Here is a 17,477-nt window from a genome sequence, read left to right as displayed (position 1 = left end):
TAGCATTTGTTAACATTACCATTTGTTAGCATTAATATTTGTTAGCATTAGCAGCATTAGCATTTGTTAGCATTAGCGGTTAGCTGTTGGGACTGTGGGACCACCCACCGAGTTAGAGACCAGTAACGTGTTGGGAAGTGGAGACATGGCTGTTTAAAGCCCAGCCAATAGGAAGGAAGAGGGGGTGGGGCTTAAGTACCGGTAATTACAGATAATTCCTATTGGCCATGTAAGTACACACAGCGAGTTTCGAGACGGTACCATGCTGCAAACTGGATATATAGCTGTTTAAATCTCAGCCAATAGGAAGATAGGGGCGGGGCTTAAGAGGGGGCGGGGCTTAAGTAATAAGTCCCTATTGGCCGTTTAAGTCCAGACACCAAGTTTCAAGACGGTACCATGCTGTGAACTGGAGTAGTGGCTGTTTAAAACCCAGCAAATAGGAATACAGAGGGGGCGGGGCTTAATCAATTACAGCTCATCCGTATTGGCTGGAAAAAGACCAAAGTTGTGTGTGCATTTTAAAGTTTAAATGACGTTGCTAGGCAAAAGTATGGCACAGTTATGTGTTGCCAAAGTTTCTGGGTTCCCCCCCCCCCCCCCCCCCCGAGTCCCCCATTCAAAGTCAATGGGGTTTTTTGCGCGTAGTTTTTTACGAATTACGTCGCCATGGTAACGCGGATCGGAAAGAAAAGTAATAGCACACCATTCCCGGCCGAGCCACACATTTTGATGTATATATTGCGGCGGTGGTGTAAATCGTGCGGCAGTTATTACATGCCGAAATTTGCAAGAACGTGACTTACTTACTTACTTACTTAAGTATGGCGGATTACAATAATAAAGTCTTCAATCAATCAAAAAATCAAAGTGAGCTGCATTAGCGTTAGCTGCAATAAGACTTCCGGTACCGATCTCTTCAGAATAAGGCCCATTATCAATTCAAAGACTTGGGGACTTGGACTTCCCTCCTTGGGAGTTCAGACAGTTCTCCTTGGGAGAAGGGACTTCCGAGGACGGGAGGACGGGAGGAGGGTAGTTCTGCAATTGGAATAGCAGCATACTCAATGACGTCACCGTCTCAGCTTGCTTCAGTTCAGATCATTCCACTGCGCGTTTCTGTGAATAGGTCTATGTTCTGGGCAGATCTACAAGTTGGACGCATTCATAGCATTAGATCTGTTCTTTTGTTCCAACAGAGGATAAAATGTGCTAACTCAACAGTCATTGTGCACTTTACAACTAAACATATATATTAGAAAAAATGTAATAAAACACAACACTGGCTCTGTTATCCTTTTTCCAAATGTCAACCATCCTATCTACTGTTATACAGTCTGTTTTTAAAAAGCGTATAGAAATGTGCATATGAATAACCTATATTATTATTAATTATAAATATAATATAGCCCACTGTGTGTACAGCCCTGGGTGATTATCGTATTATGCCATTCTCACAGAAATCCTACTGCAAGTGGCCAAAAATGTTATAATGACTTAAAATAAAGTCAATATAACATCTAAGATACTCTTCAATAAATGACTTTTCAGGGCTTAATGTGCATTGACAATAAAATGAATTATGAAATACTGAAACAGCCTTGCCTATTCATTCGTTCAGTGTAGCCTATATTAGAAACCAGCCTATATTAGAAACCAACTCTTGACCCCTCGGACGTCAAGAACTACAGACCGGTATCCCTCCTCTCATTTCTTTCAAAAACCCTTGAACATGTGGTCTCTAACCAGCTTTCTCTCCATCTCTCACAGAACAACCTGCTGGATCCATAGGCGCCGGGTTTTGTCCATGCCGCGAGGTGCTGAAGCATCGAGCGCCCCCCCATAGTGAGTGTGCCCCCCCCCCCCCCCCAGTCACCCCCCCCCCCCCCCCGTCGTCGTCGTCGTCGTCGCCGCAAAAAAAAGGACATTTTTTTTCTCAAATGGATACTTTATTTACAGTTTGTCAATAGTACAGTGGTACATTTTTACAATGAAAGTTCAGCATGTTTCAACAGTTAAGCACCATAGTATCAAAGTATCAAACAAAAAACTAGCTAATGCCATGGCATTGTATTGATTAGAGAAGACACTGTGCCGTCTCGCCCTTGTATTCGTGCATCATGCAGTAGCCTAGTCTGCTAAATGATAGAAAATAAAATGCAAAGAAAGACAAAATAGTATTAAAACCATGGCCACGCTATTGCAACAGCCTATTAGGCCTATAAAGTGAACACCGCATACAAGTAGGCTACTTGCAGCAAAACAAAACCAAAAAAATTTATTTATTTCTTAGTGAGGAAGGTGCTACTCCTTACAGATGCACGGGATATGAAGCGGTTGGCTATGACATCCATGTCAAGTTTCAGTGTCTCCTCCCTGTGACAGTTCAGCAGAGTAAGATGGTTTAGTCTTGCTTGTCCCATTGTGGATCGCAGATAGGTTTTCAGTCTCCGCAGACCTGAAAATGACCTCTCTGAGCTGCATGACGTTACAGGGATAGTAGAACTATAGGCACTAATGCTCCGCCTCCCAACGTTAGTTTCTATCGCTCCCACAGCCCCCACACCAGCCCCCCCACTGGAATGTACCTGCCCGGTTTAAACAAAAGAACTATTAGGCATGTTTGCATACATGCAAATAGGCTATGGGAGCGCTCCGCCTCCAGTCCCAACGTTAGTTTCTATCGCTCCCTCAGCCCCCACACCAGCCCCACCCATAGGAATGTGGGGTTGGGGGGCTGGTGTTTTCCCCTCAAACAAAGCTGTACGTGTTAATTTCGGGCTTGATCTCGCGGGGTGCCGCGGCCCTTCGGCCCACACAGAGACGGCGCCTATGGCTGGATCCCAACCAGTCAGGCTTTAAACCGGCCCATTCCACAGAAACGGCACTCCTAGCAGTCACAGAAGCACTCCATGCTGCCCAGGCTGCCTCCCACTCTGCAGTCCTGATTCTTCTGGATCTATCAGCGGCATTCGACACAGTGAATCACCAGCTGCTCCTGGACACCCTTGCTGACCTAGGCATCACTGGGACGGCATTAAAGTGGTTCTCCTCCTACCTGTCGGACCGGACCTACCAGGTCTCATGGAAAGGTTTGCTTTCATCCCCCCGAACCCTCCAAACGGGAGTCCCCCAGGGATCCGTACTTGGCCCACTGCTTTTCTCCCTGTACACCAAATCCCTTGGTGCTGTAATCTCTGCTCACAATCTATCCTATCACTGCTATGCTGATGACACTCAACTGTTTTTGTCCTTCCCCCCTTCTGCCACCCAGGTGGAAGAGCGCATTGCTGCATGTCTGGCCGACATCTCACAGTGGATGTCAGCCCACCACCTCAAGCTGAACCCGGACAAGACAGGGCTACTCTTCTTCCCAGCTAAGTCTTGCCCCATGCAAGATCTCACTATTTCCGTAGATAATGCATTGGTGACTTCAGTTCCTACTGCTAGAAACCTTGGTGTGGTCCTGGACAGCCAGCTATCATTCAAGGCACACATTGCATCAGTCACCCGGTCCTGTAGGTTCACACTCTATAACATCCGTAAAATCAGACCGTTCCTCACCCAGGCAGCCCAGCTCCTCATCCAGACATCTGTCATATCAAAACTTGACTATTGTAACTCTCTCCTCACTGGTCTCCCGGCATGTGCACTTAAAACTCTCCAACTGATCCAAAATGCCGCGGCACGACTGGTCTTCAACCAGCCTAAGTTCTCACATGTCTCTCCCCTTCTCCGCAGCCTCCACTGGCTCCTGGTTGCGGCCCGCACCGAATACAAAACACTGATGCTGACCTTCAAAGCAGCCAAAGGTATGGCTCCTCCAAAACCTGATGAACCCCTACACCCCCACCCGTTCACTTAGATCAGCCAACACAGGGATGCTGACAGAACCCTCGCTAAAAACTCCAGGGCAAAAATCCACTCGTCCGAGACAGTTTGCCCTCCTGGCTCCCAAGTTGTGGAATAAACTCCCTGTCGCACTTAGAACAACGGACTCACTCGCTAGCTTTCGCCGTGGACTGAAGACTCACCTTTTCAGACTCCACCTAAACCCTTAGCACTACAGTAAAATCAATGACCATACATGAAGCTAGTTAGCATTTGTTTTTTTTAGGTTTTTTAGAACTTTGATTATATTGTGTTTTTCTCTAGATAGATATCCATTTACATTGTTATATTGCTGTTAATGTACTGACATATTATCTTGTTCATTATTGTGATGTTTTTTATCTGCTTATTGTAAATCGCTTTGGATTAAAAGCGTCTGCTAAATGCCTAAACTGTAAACTGTAAACTGTATTAGGTCAATATAATTGTAAAATTGATTGATTGATACTGTAGTGTAGATGGTGCTGTTGAACAGTTTATTGAGGAGAAGCAAGAGAAGAAGAAATGGTGAAAGAAATTGTGGGTCATTTTCTGTGGAAAGTCGGTGCAAGTCTAGTCCAGAGCAAACTTGGTAAAGTGGGAGGATCAAGTCTACATCCTGGTATTTGGTCTCTACTTGCTCAGATGCAGACTTGAGGATTGGAATGGTACTTGGGCACAGACTGATGAAGTTTACAAGTTCGGGAGGACGGGAGTACAGCCAAGTAGGCAGATTGAAAAAGACCCCAAGAGTACCCCTGAGGCAATTGAAAAATGTTGAAAAACATTCAAAATATAGATTAAGCATTCCCCCGACCTCCTCCAGGCCCCCAGGGCCGTCGCGCCACCTTGCCGCCGCCTCGGCCGTTTTTCCCCCTGGGCTGCCGCGGACCGCTGATCCGGGGCCCGAGTCCGTATGTGGGTGTCCCGTTGCCGTAGCTCCAGCGGTTCCGGAGATACGCATTATTTTGCAAAACGGCCGATTTCAAGCGGGGGGCACAGTTTTCCGAAGATATCTTTAACTGATGCCACTAGGAGACCTGCCGCGTTGATGTCTCTGACGACGTGACCAGTGGCTCTGAAACACTCCCTGCTCAATTTGGCCATGTGGCGATGAAAGCTGTCTCCAAACTAGGGACGTTCCCCCGGGTTGAGAACACAGGAAGGTTTGTCTCCTTTCTTCCTCTCGTGGCCATGTTCAGCAGGAGGGTGGATGTGAGAGCATGGCTGAGGGGGGGGCATACGGTGACACCCATCTCCCTTCCTCGGACGAGCTCTGTATTGAAGGGCAGTCTCTTGGGATCCTGATGTTCCTACCAGGATTCGTGGAGGGCCTCGGAGAGGAGAGACATGGGGAGATGGGAGGAGAGACATGACCGGAGGAGGGAGAGCGGGAAGACTCTTGCCCAGGCGGACCTTGACTGCAGCCGCTGGGCGTTCCTCCACCGGGATCTCCAACTTCATGCGACGAGCCGTTAACTCGAACACTGTCCAGGCATCTGGAGTTGGAGAAGTGGCGCCGCCCGATGCTGCCGAGACGGTGCTCGGACGGCGTGCATCGGCGGTGTCCTGCGTGTCAGCCTGGGAGGAAGGCGGTACCTCCTGCGAGTGTGACTGGTGTAAAGATTTTTATATTCCATATGGATAAACAGTTTTCCCCAACCATAATAAAGTACTCCACACAAGAAATGAGTCGACACCAGTGTAAGTCCGTTTTCTGTTAGTTGTAATGAAAGTATAGTTCAGAGTTCAAATGGTACAGTAAGTTACAGTACAGCAAAAATCACCCATCGTTGCTTCTCTGACTACAAAACATAATTTTCAGAGATATATGGAGTTACAGAATACATTAGTCACATTCTGATTGGACAATTAAACATAACAATGTATATCAGATGTTTTCGTGTTGTTGGGCCCAGTAGTAAGAAGGACAAAAGCCAGATAGTATGTTTGGCATTTTTGTTAACCTGTGTCCTGGGCGTTATGACCTGCAGTGGCGACAGCTCGTCACAGGCGTTAGTTATTTGTTCAAACACAGGATGGCATTGACATTTAACACTGAAAATGATATCTATACCATGTTAAACAATTATCTTAACAATTCCCCCCTGAGATAGCATTTGAAGTGTTAAAGGGTCAAAGGAAAATAAACAAGGGAAGAAGACCTGGGTTAAACTTTTTAAAGGTATTTGAAACAGAACATAATAATTGAACAATTTAAGTCGAAAACATTTCGATAGCTTTAAGTTTTAAAGAGGAGAGTCAAAAGAACTGTATATTTCCAAAGGTATTTAAATCAGAATATCATAATTGAACAACAATAAGTAAAAAATATTCAGATAACTGTTTGATAACGGTTTTCTTTTTTTTCTTTCTTTTTTTAAGTAGAGGTAAAAGACTGTATTTTTATTATCTTAATTATTAATTATTATATATATATATATATATATATATATATATATATATATATATATATATATATATATATATATATGTGTGTGTGTGTGTGTGTGTGTGTGTGTATTTTACAAAGGTTCAATGTGAAATACATATGGACTTTCCAATCATCTTTTTGACATTTCCTTTTTGGACAGACAGTGAAGTATGTGTCTGTCGAATCATTCTCAATTATCATCTCAGAATATCTTTATCTGTAAGACAAGGGAAAAGACAGAGGGACAAATCAATCCATACTGTAAGGCAATAAGGTATTTATATATAGAAATTAAATTGAAATGTTCAAATACATCACCGAAAGGGGACACAAGTTGTGTCAGTTTGTTCTGTTAGGGGAAACAGATTTAAACCTGTTGAGGATTGGAATCAACTTCACAAAATGAAATATATTTAAATGGGATGAAATGAAAACAAAATGAAATATGAAATCAGAAACTGAAATATGAATTCAGAAACTGAAATATGAATTCAGAAACTGAAAATATGAAAGAAATTAAAATTGCAAGGTATTAAAATAAATGAAAAATGAAAAAATATTAATTCTCCAAACACATTCCCTCCCATTTGGCACAGCCAAAAATTGAAAATTGGGTGTGACAAAAAAAAGTTTTGTTGGTGTTTGGAGGCTAATTTGTTAAAATATGGTCAAGGTGGTCATTTACTGTACGGAAGTACAGTAAATCAGGACATGACAGTGATTCAGAGTGAGCTACCAGGCCTGTGGGGTGAAGTGTAACCAGAGAGAAGTTTTAAAGAAATAAAATAATAAAATGGAGCCCAGCTATCTAAATTGTTTTTGGAACGGTCTCAGCCTGCTGGGGGAGCAATCAAAGTACTTTTACTCAAGTAAAGAGTGATAGATAAAACTATATTGTGTTTTTAGTTATAATTTTTATGTGTTTAATGTTCTCTTATGCTGCTATAAGTCTGAAGTGTGAAAGTTCCCAGGCTATAGGACCCTTGATGTAAGAGTGAACAAATGTAGCCTCATGTTACGTTTTAGGAAGTGTCACCTTAGGTGAGACTCAAGATGTTTTAAATATAGTCTCCTCTGTTGTCTCGCATAGTGGCGTGACTTTATTATCTCCTGGTTCTCGTCCTCTGTTGCCCATTTGTGTTTAGTTCAGCTGTTTTAGCGAATGACAGCTGTGATCCAATTGTAACTTCCCCCCCACAATGTTGTGGGCTGGGCTTATGATATATAATGGTCTACTCTGTAATGTTAAGATAGAATTCTCGTGAATAAACCAACGGAACGTCCTATACACTTTTCTCCTCTCGTCTCTATTTATTATCAGTTTAATGGTTATTTCCTACTTAGCCTGTTCAAAGAGGAGGACGATTTGGCATTGGGGGGCGGATTCAAACCTCCCGCCTGGATCCAGCGCCGAGATCCTATTGGTTCACCGATCCCCACCCTCCCCCCCACCCCCCTCCGCTCACCGCCTCACCCCTCCTCCCCAGTGCACTCCGTCAGCGTTTAGGCTCCGGTGGGAAGCAATTGAACCTAGTTCCTCATTCTAATGTTTACACAACTTGGGACCTTAGTTTAGTTCAAACCACAAAGCTGGGTTTGAAAAAGCGCTTTCTCACAAGTGGATCACTACCAACTCAGCGTCTTTCAACTGTAAGTATTTCGTTATTTTCTGTGTTTAGTGTGCACATTGCATAACAGTACTAGTGTTGCAGTTGAATAAAGTTAGCCTAGCACAGCTAAACTATCCACCCATGATGTTAACAAAAGACAGAAATATATACTCACGCAGTTAACTGCAGTGTGTGATTTAGTATGACTATGCCAGGTTAGCACTGTAGTGCTCTAGTTAAAAATATTAATCTGACAATATTTCAACTAGAGATTATAAACAACACGTTACATAAATTTGGCTCAACAATGCTGCAGCCTGCAGTACAGTACATACACTACAGCTGTGTACGATATTGCTGCACGACATTTTGTATTTTAGTGCAGTTAAACATCTCGCTGCTCAAATTGGGACAATAGCCTAACTACCGTTATAAATAAAATGCTGTAAACTTAAGCTAAAAGTAAAACGCGATCCAGTAATAATGGGCGAGCGAGGGGGTATCAAACGAGCTACAGTTGTGTTTACACACGCAGAGTTTAATCTGGGAACGGCAACGGCAAAATATAAATGTATCTTTTGTTCTTTTGAATTAGCTACAGAGCTCTGTATCAGTCTTTACTTTGTCAGTCTTTGCTGTATCATGTCTCGTATAGTATTTCCACTGGTGGAAAAGTAGACTACTCAAACCATTTCACAAGTTTTCAAATGTATACAATATTTGAAAATAGCAGATTACAAGCTCACAATACGTTGCTCAAGTAAAGTACAGTACTTGCTTGGCTTTACACCTCTGAATGTATCCCCTTCCCCCACGTAACATGCTTACCCTTACATTCCTTCCTTTTGTCTCTAACTATGGTCTTTATCTGTGTGTCAACCCCCACTCCCACTCCAACCCCCACTCCAATTTACAAATATGTTAATCCCAATGTTATCATGTTTTTTCTATCATGTGTTCATCAATGTATTCATTTGAACATTATTTTTCATTTTCATCTCAAGGAGACAACACATTGCATTGGAGGAGTCCCTACTCAGCTCTGCTGCAAACCCAGTCCAGACCTTCAACAATGGGAGTGGAGAGTCACAGCTGGAACGCCAAACAAACATCTTCTCAATCAAAATAATAACAAAATATGCCTTCAACTTGTCACTGTAACAACTACACATACTGAAATATGGTTCAATTAAACATCCGACAAGCTGCTAAAATAAAACTACAAAGGATGTATACATTGAACTGATTGAATATTTTATTACTTTCTACAGTCTTCTTTACATTTTACTATTGAGCCAAATAAACGTTTAAATAATATGGAAATGGAAATCCTAATATGTCTTTATTAAATTGAGGGTACCAGTTTAAGAAGACATTTAATCATTTCAATATAATTATATTGTTTTGACATTGGAACATATCTGTAAAATCGGTTGGCTACTTCTTTTGACTCATCTGGTGATGACATGACACTCTTTATAATCCATGGTATTGGTGTATTTGCATGAAAATCAAGGTGCTAGCAGGCTTGATTGGCCCATATAGCCTATTGTCATACTGTAGGCTATACAGACTATGTACACAATGAATTATTTAAACAATGTGTCTCATGTTGCTCACAGGTTTGGGTGAAAGGAGGATTTAGCATTGTGATTTGATTGAATAATTGATTAGACATGAATGCAAAACAGCAAGAGTAAAAGGATAGTTCTATGATTAAAAGGCGTAGGCTATACATTCTAAACTACTATTGAGAATAACAGGGTGAATGCATTGAAACGTTGTAGCCATTTAATAGTCTGTAGGTTGGTCAAATAGTGTATTTTATACATGTTCCCACCAAGGTAGCCTTTCAACATCTTAAAACAGTCTTTGATTGTGTTACTGGTGAATGTGTATTTATTTATTTATGTGACATCAACGGACGAGATGCTGCGCAGCCTCATCAGTACCATAGCAAAGGTAATAAAATAGTAAAGACTGGGGATAAAGGAAATCATTAAATGGAGAACATTAAATTAACTTCTGAAAAGGCTTCTAAGCCTACACTATAGCCTACTAAAAACTAGTGGAACCGCGATCTTGCCACACGTGAATAATTGGTTGTAAACAATAACACAGACAATGTAAATCCTTAGTCTAGTTGTGGGAAGAAAAGGTTATCATCATGGCCCCAAATAACTTTTAAATATCTTGCAATTGGCGACGAGTCTCTTACTAAATCGGCAAGAGTGCCTCTCATCCTCAATACATAAAGGCTAAGCTATATAACTTCTCCATCAGCAGTCAGTGGTGCGTGTTCCCCACACTCCCAAGCCCCTACCGTTGCGCACAGATTCACCGGGAAATACCCGGTTGCCTGCCTCGCAGGAGAAAGTAAACGTTAGCTGCTTAGCTAGTTAGCTTCAAGTTAGCCTCTAAGCTAGCAGCAACATAATTTGAACTATGGTAAACCCTGAGGCTTGACCTGCTGCGGTGAATATGCGACTACTTCATTGCATACACCGTGCTGGCGTGCGTTTGTCCACACTTCCATCCGATTGCCTTTTAAATGTAAATTTCCCATCCACGGAGTCTTGTGTAATGTGTATGCGAGCGCAGCCGTGCATGGAGAGGGACTGCTGCGCTGGTTTGGTTTGGTTCCCCTACGGAACTATTTTCAGGGTAGGACCAGAGCAGACTTGCCCCGACGTCACAGCATTTGGAGAGACGCCCCCTTATGCCAAACAATGCGTTGTGCTTCCCCAGGCTTTTATTTTTTCTTCCTATCGCCAAAATAAAAGTCTGGGTTTCCGAGGCTATTTCCTACTTAACAAAGAGGATGAAGGATTACCCAGAATAAACCAAGAAAGATAAATTAAAGGTCGAGTAAAACAGGGCAAGGTTGGAAATAGAAATAATAATAATATTGATAATAATGATTATGGACATGATCACTGATAAGTCTTTCCTTTTTTTAACGCATAACTGCAGTTTATGTGTTAAAGATGGATTTTGGCATATTAAATTAATTTAGGCATTGTTCCGGACTCCCCCACCTGCTACAGCAAGGGAGTGAGGGAGTGAGGGACAGATGAGAGTAGGGCTATCAGTTGTTTTTTTGTTATGTTCTGATAGGAATGAAAAACAATTCCCAGCAGAGTCAGTCAGTGTTCCGTTGTTTACCCGTTCTCTGCAAGAGGAACGGTTTTCACAGGATATGGTGTTTTTGACGACAAAACAGGAGGACAGGGGAAAACTGGTTAAAATAAAATAAACAGTCATCAAATTAAACTGGTTAAAATAAAATTGAAATAAAACAGTCAGTCAGTCAGTTAGTCAAGTTGGTAGCGAGTTAGTGGAGTTCCACTATACCTGTTCTGCCAGGTCAAATCCGTCCTGTCCCATAAAATGAAATAAATAAAGCAAAAATAATCCCTACCACCTGTCATTGATGAAAAATAATTAAGGCAGAGGGAGAAAAACCAAAAACATTAGGAGAATTACATGGGGACAGATTCAAATATAACCCCAGCGCTAGTTGTTATCAAGTCCTGAATTGGAATGTAAACAGTAGATTATACAGAACAAGAGCGAATGAAACCCCTTTTGAGAGAGAGAGAGAGAGAAAGAAACCAAAACCAAGACCAAATGGCATATGTGTAAATAATTCCTAGTTTTTCAAACCAGGCAAGTGGGTTAGAACAAAAACAAAAAGAAAGTGAGACCCTTTTCGAGAGAGGGAGCAAGGTCAAACACAGAGTCAAAATGCTGAGAAGCGACTTGTGGCTTCTCAAAATAAAATAAGAAAAATGAAATAAAAACATCATAGTTTTTTCAAAATAAAACAATAATAAACCATAAACCAAAATGTAAGCATCGGTCAAGCGAGCGCGGGCAAGCATAAGCGCAAGCAAGCCAGCAGCATAAGCAAGATAAGCACACACTGTACAGTACTGCACAGAACGCATGAATCCTGTCGCACCGCTCACTTCACCTTGGTTTGATTTTTTATAGACCAAAATGTAACCAGGGGAGAAAAAGGATTAGAGAGGATTAGACAGACAATATATATCATACATTTAACACGTACTTAGTCAAAAGTAGACAAAATATAGTACCATCTGGACGTCCCCAGGGTCAAAAGAGTGTTTGTTCTTTTAGGGACATTGTAATCCAGAAAGTCACATAGCAGATCTACAAGCTCACAACGCGTCCCATCGCGCTGTGATTTTGAAAGGCAGTGCCAGCCAGGTTCGGCTGGGGGGGGCATTGTCAAGCCCTTCAGCATCTGAAAACATTGTTTGCGTTCTCTGTTCCTTCCTAATGAGGTTTGAGTGGCATCCAGTGGCAATAATGTCCGATTTCTCCGCAGCTCCCTACATATCCATTGAAATGTTCCAGGAAAGGTTTTTAGGTATTGCTGGTAAATGGGAGTCCCCGGTGATCTTCCAGAGTGACTTGAGGTCCGGGTTAAAAGGAGGTTCTGGGTTTAGATTGTAACATCGCATCCGTGTGGGTCCAGGTTTTACACAATAAAATCTTGGGAGCGCTGAGATAAAAAGCTCCTTTATTCAACATCCCAGAGTGGCCTGAGACGGAAATTAAAAAATAAAATAAAATAAGACTGAGACGAAAACGAAGACATGTAAGCGTAAAGCATTGATTGATTGATTGAAGAATTTATTAGAAGTTTGCAATAGAAAAAAGTACAGTTTCATGACAGTACAAATCACTGGTACAAGGTCAACTAAAAGGAGATCCTAGAAAGCCGAGGCTTATTTCCACAGGAACCACACTTTAAGTATCTCATATAACATTGAAAGACAGACGGATAGAACATAGTACTTTATCTAGGATAATATCAGTTTCAAAAGCATAACATCAAATACAAAGGCAGAAAAAAGAATAATAAAAAAGGGGGGGGGGGGCATGGGGGCTTAGTCTGTTTACAAGTCACGGGTAGCAGCTGTCTGAAGGTGACTTTTCATACCAATTTTGAAGGAGGCTAGGGATTTGCTCTTATTCAATTTTTATTATATATTATATATTATATATTATTATATATTATTAGCAATTATTGATAAAATAACCACGCTATTTCTTATGTGATTAAGTAGCTGGAAACAGCTATTATTGATAAAATAACCACGCGATTTGTTATGTGATTACGTGGCTGGGTTACCGCACTGGCCAACGAGATCTCCCTTCAGAACAATTGCTTTTGTCCTGGCAACACTAAACGAAATCTTGTAAAGATTTCCTTCAGGACAGAAATAACTTCTGTCCTGGCAACACTAAACTGAAGTCTTGTGCTTAATAACACCAACTAATATGGACAAGCAATATCTGTGACCAACAGTCTGCTATGTCCTCAGAACAGGAAACCTCAGTCTCTATTCTGTTACCCAAACGTGCAACAAAAAGCGACAAAACAATAGACTAAAAAACATTAAACAATAAAAACGCAGCTTGGGCTAAAGATAGCTAGTCTCTAACTTAGCAGGTACAAACGTCTGAACCCTGGATTGAGATGAATTAGGACTTAGTGTGTGAGAATGGAGCACGCCTCTCAAGTCTCTGTGCGGAGAGATGAGGGGAGAGAGACTGTCTGTGAAAGGCCCCTGGTGTGGCACGGTGTGAGGAAGGCATAGGCTGGCTGTCTGATTCTGAAGGCCTCTCCTTTTCTCTCTCAGCAGCCGCCCAGCGCAGCTGTGCCAGAGCTAGAATCCCAAGCCTGGCCACCTCCATTTCGGCTTTCTTCAGACTTTTCCGTTGTGAGATTTTATCAATACGTCGATACAGTACTCGCAGGAGGAAAAACGTGTGGGAGAGAGTCATTTCAGTGATAATCCGTGGGAGTCAGGGGAAACATCTGATAATATCCTCAGCTGGTTGTTAACTGGTTAGCTGGTTCTTTGATACGTATTGTAACACCGACCCACCGTGGGGGAGAGAAAGTGCCTCCTCACCCGACAGTCAACGTTACATTAGTATGCGGCGACGTAGGACCATTTGGTGTAAAGATTTTTATATTCCATATGGATAAACAGTTTTCCCCAACCATAATAAAGTACTCCACACAAGAAATGAGTCGACACCAGTGTAAGTCCGTTTTCTGTTAGTTGTAATGAAAGTATAGTTCAGAGTTCAAATGGTACAGTACAGCAAGTACAGTACAGCAAAAATCACCCATCGTTGCTTCTCTGACTACAAAACATAATTTTCAGAGATATATGGAGTTACAGAATACATTAGTCACATTCTGATTGGACAATTAAACATAACAATGTATATCAGATGTTTTCGTGTTGTTGGGCCCAGTAGTAAGAAGGACAAAAGCCAGATAGTATGTTTGGCATTTTTGTTATCCTGTGTCCTGGGCGTTATGACCTGCAGTGGCGACAGCTCGTCACAGGCGTTAGTTATTTGTTCAAACACAGGATGGCATTGACATTTAACACTGAAAATGATATCTATACCATGTTAAACAATTATCTTAACAGTGACATCGGGGGGTTGGGGAGTCTGGGCCCTCGACCCTCGGCGGGCCACAGACTGAGCGGGGGATTGGGCTCGGGAAGCAGACCCACCTGCTACCGAACCACGGGATCCGCTGGGAGGTGGGGAGCTAGCTGACTGAGGCACAGAGACTGCAGCACGGGGGGAGGCGTGTGGAGAGCCTCCGCTGCTACCCACTTCCATGTCCTCTTCCCCTTCGCGACATGGCTGATGAGGGGGAAGGTCCTCTTCGTCGTGGTCGCTATCACTGTAGTCACCATACCGGATAGAAGAGGAGGAGGAAGCGTGGCTGGACGGATGCAACCAACCGGTCGCCAGCCGACGCTGTTGTTCGATGAACTGCATCCTGCTCGGAGTGTTGAACGTGAAGCCCAACGATGCAGCGAGTGTAGCCGCCCGATAGTCTCTGAACGCAGGGTCCATCGAAGCACACTCGGGGCAGGCCGGGTTGGGGCGGGTGCCCTTCTCCAGATGTGCCCATCCCAGGCATTTCAAGCACTGCTTGTGCGGGACGTCCGGAGCGATGCACATAGTGCAGTCGTCTTCCTCGCACTGCAGGAGGACGGCGTCGTATTCGTCGTCCACATGTTTCTCGCTGGTGGACATGACCGTGGATACCGTTAGCACAATGGCCTGGTAAGGCAGGTAACGTCCGCGAAAGTATCCTGGGCTCGGTGGCCTTGAGGAAAGGGAAAACCTTAGCGCAGTGGCGACTCCAATGTCACCCGAGGCGGTTGTCTCCGAAAGGCTGAAATCCTCTGGAAGTTGAAGAAGTTGAAGAATGTGAAGAATGTAGAAAAGGTTGGTAGGAGCTGTGAGTTTCGCGTCTGCGTCTGGCAAGCAGAAAAAGCGAAAGAGGAGCGGCTGGGCATCACCGGCTTTAATGGGGAGACGCCCCAACTTGAGTGACAAGCCCTTCGGCCAATGATATTGTCCTGCGGGAGTTAACGTGAGACGTTTCTGTGATCTGTGTTTCTGTTTTCACTTAGATCAGCCAACACAGGGATGCTGACCGAACCCTCGCTAAAAACTCCAGGGCAAAAATCCACTCGTCCGAGACATTTTGCCCTCTTGGCTCCCAAGTTGTGGAATAAACTCCCTGTCGCACTTAGAACAACGGACTCACTCGCTACCTTTCGCCGTGGACTGAAGACTCACCTTTTCAGACTCCACCTAAACCCTTAGCACTACAGTAAAATCAATGACCATACATGAAGCTAGTTAACTTTGTTTGTTAGGTTTCTTTAGAACTTGATTATATTGTGTTTTTCTATAGATAGATATCCATTTACATTGTTATATTGCTGTTAATGTACTGACCTATTATCTTGTTTATTATTGCGATGTTGTATCTGCTTATTGTAAGTCGCTTTGGATTAAAAGCGTCTGCTAAATGCCTAAACTGTAAACTGTAAACTGTAAACTGTAAACTGTGTGACGCCAGAGCGCCACCCATAGGATGAACTGAACTGACAGAACGAAGATAAACAGCGCTTTTGGGCGCTTCTTTTTTTGTAATGTAATGTAAAAAGGCATACAACATGTAATAAATGTATAAATAAAGTACAACATGCTTTGTACCAAAGTGCAAACATTCTAGATCTATGTGTGTGTGTGTGTGTGTGTGTGTGTGTGTGTGTGTGTGTGTGTGTGTGTGTGTGTGTGTGTGTGTGTGTGTGTGTGTGTGTGTGTGTGTGTCTGTGTGTGTGTGCGTGCATGTGAGTGTTGAGTGTGCCTGGCCTGCACAACAGCGCCCCTCCTTTAACTTGTGTGTTGAGTGTGGCCGCTCGAGGTATTGCCAGGCTACAGACACGGACAGCCAGCCACATAGCCATGGATAATATACCCGTCTATTGGGAGTGTTTCACCGCTCCAAAAAAAAAAAACATTATTTAATGCACTTTTATTTTGAAGGCTGGAGCCTGGCTTATTGCAGCTAGCTCCCAGGCCGGAAACGCTAATGCAGCCCACTTCACAGAGCTGAAACAAAGCTAGCATTCTTCTTCTTCGTCGTCGTTGTCGTTGTGGTGTTTTATGGCGGTTGGCATCCTTGCATTACCGCCCTCTTCTGTTCTCTACTTATATTCTATCCTACAAACCAGTTTCTTTAATAAATCTAAACACTGTGCCTCTACCCACATTATCTTCTGCTGCACTGATTATCTTTTTTAAAGTGATCTCTTCTATTCCGACCTCCCTCAGCTCTTCTTCCACCATGGTCTCTCTTTCATCTTGATAAAACCTACAGTTCGTAATAACATGTTCAACAGATTCTTCCTCCTGACAGTGATCACATAAACCTGTAGGGTGTTTCCCCATCAGCTGCAATGTCTTGTTTAACGCACTATGTCCTGCTCCCGTCCTTCCTTTCTCTGGATCTACTGATCCATCCGTGTAGATAGTTACCTACTCCTACTCCTCCCGTGGGGGAAATTCGGGTATCGCAGCCCAACCCAGCTGCTTTTTTTCAGCTTAACCCTTATGAGGCAGCCCACAAGGAGCGCAAGGGGGGGAGCAGTGATAGCTGGAGCGGGGGATCGTACCTGCGACCTCTAGGGTCTCCGGAGTCCTAGGTATGGACACTAACCACTCAGCCATCACGGCTCTATCTAGTCTGTACCCAATTACTGTACTCTCTCGACATAATTATTAAAAACATTTACCAAGTCTACTTCCCCCCTTTCACTTCTAATAAGTAAAGGTCAACTTTTGGCGTTTCATACAGCCATGGGGCCACTACTGGAATACACTACTGTTTTGCTAAATTCTACTTAACACTATATCTAATTAACAATATAGAGCATCGTCATCCATTTTCCCCATAGACATTTACAAAAATATTTATAACAATTATGTTAAGCCTCGAACCAAGCCATCCAGGATGGCAGTGAATCACCTTTGATCCTATGTGAAAATATATTTTAATATTAAATGATTTGATATACTACATTTAATAACTACCCTTTTTTTTGCGATTTTCTAAATGTTCTTTTCATAGAAACAAAGGTTGTATGGTCATGATTCACTGCCATCCTGGATGGCTTGGTTCAAGGCTTAACATA

The sequence above is a fragment of the Nannobrachium achirus genome (genome assembly GCF_963921795.1).
Source record: "Nannobrachium achirus genome assembly, chromosome: 14".
NCBI lineage: Eukaryota > Metazoa > Chordata > Actinopteri > Myctophiformes > Myctophidae > Nannobrachium > Nannobrachium achirus.
The sequence above is the reverse complement of the archived record's forward strand: the minus strand, read 5'-3'. Positions refer to the sequence as shown.